Here is a 1,561-nt window from a genome sequence, read left to right as displayed (position 1 = left end):
GGCCTCCCAAAGTGCTGGGATTACAGGCTTGAGCCACCGCGCCCGGGCAAAAGGTCAGATCTTAGTATAAAGAAATGAAAATTCTGGCTGAGTGCAGAGGCTCTTGCCTGTAACCCCAGTGCTTTGTGTGGCTGAGGAAGGAGGATTGTTTGAAGCCAGGAGTTTGAGACCAATGTGGGCAACAAATATAGTGAGACCCCATTTCTACAAAAACTAAAGAAGAATTAGCCAGGTAGGGTGGCACATACCTGTAAGTCCCAGCTACTTGGGAGGCTAGAATGGGAAGATTGCCCGAGCCCAGGAATCCAGTGCTGTGGTGAGCTATAATTGTACCATTGCACACTAACCTGAGTGACTGAGATCTTGTCTCTAGAAACAAACAAACCAAGAAAATAAATGAAAATTGTAGCAAGAATGGGAGTTCTTATTTTCTTCTTTCCAAAGAGGTTTAAAATATATTAATAATTATACCACATTTAAAATTATTAAAAATTATACCACATGCTACAAAAAGTGTGGTGAAATTGACACTGGAGTACCTGGTTGGTGTATGTTACTTTTGCAAAGCATTTCAGCCTTGTGTATTGAAAGCAAATGTTTATGCTATTTGACCAGGCACTTCCATTTTGGGGCATGTGGTGTCAGGAAATAATTGAAGTGATTATATGCAAATACATCTGGGTTTAGTTTTATTCATAATAGACGTTGAAAACAATAGAGCAATGGCTGAACTATGAAATATCCACTTGATGGAACATATTTGCAACTGATAAAAATGCAAGTTTAAAGAACTGGAGCAGGTGTTTTTTTGGTTGTAGTTTGTTTTTTTGAGATGGAATCTTGCTCTGTCTCCCAAGCTGGAGTGCAGTGGCGTGATCTCGGCTCACTGCAACCTCTGCCTCCCAGGTTCAAGCAATTCTCGTGCCCTAGCCTCCCGAGTAGCTGGGATTACAGGGACCTGCCACCACACCCGGCCTAATTTTTGTATTTTTAGTGGAGACAGGGTTTCACATGTTGGCCAAGTTTGTCTCAAACTGTTAATTTCAAGTGACCTGCCCGCCTCAGCCTCCCAAAGTGCTGGGATTATAGGTGTGAGCCACTGCACCCGGCCAGAACTCGAACAAGTAGTTTTGATGTACTGTGAGAAGAAAAGCAGGCTGTTATGTTTGGAGTCCCCATACCCGGGTGCTCTCACCCCTCTGCCCTTTCCAGTAGAGCTGAATTCACTGAGGGTTGCTCCATTTGTGGCTGTGTGTCAGGGCCACTTCTTCCCTTTTCTTTTTTTAGCGGGGAGGGCTGTTAATGTCACTCTTCTAATAGGGGAAATACTAATTTGGAGCAAGCTGAGGACTCCTCGCATAAGCCATGTCAGATAGTGAAACGCTAGGAGATGGGATTCTGTCCAGAAAGGGCCTCTCTTACCTTCACCACAAGCATTCTCAGCCAAGTAGAACATGGAAAAACTTCTCTGCACCATGATTATTTTATTTGATTTTTTTGAGACAGAGTCTCGCTCTGTCATGCCCAGTGTAGTGGTGGGATCTCAGCTCACTGCAACCTC

The 1,561-nt window shown here is 43.9% G+C and overlaps 1 protein-coding gene across 1 annotated transcript in view; it reads left to right on the top strand.

Annotated features, from left to right (window-relative positions):
* Window positions 1–1,561, top strand: part of DEPDC5 (DEP domain containing 5) — a 227,493-nt gene that overhangs the window by 67,211 nt on the left and 158,721 nt on the right. The gene's annotated exons all lie outside the window — the stretch shown is intronic.

Source organism: Colobus angolensis, unplaced genomic scaffold (genome assembly GCF_000951035.1).
Source record: "Colobus angolensis palliatus isolate OR3802 unplaced genomic scaffold, Cang.pa_1.0 Scaffold171, whole genome shotgun sequence".
Taxonomy (NCBI): domain Eukaryota; kingdom Metazoa; phylum Chordata; class Mammalia; order Primates; family Cercopithecidae; genus Colobus; species Colobus angolensis.
This window is presented reverse-complemented; position numbering and strand designations above follow the sequence as displayed.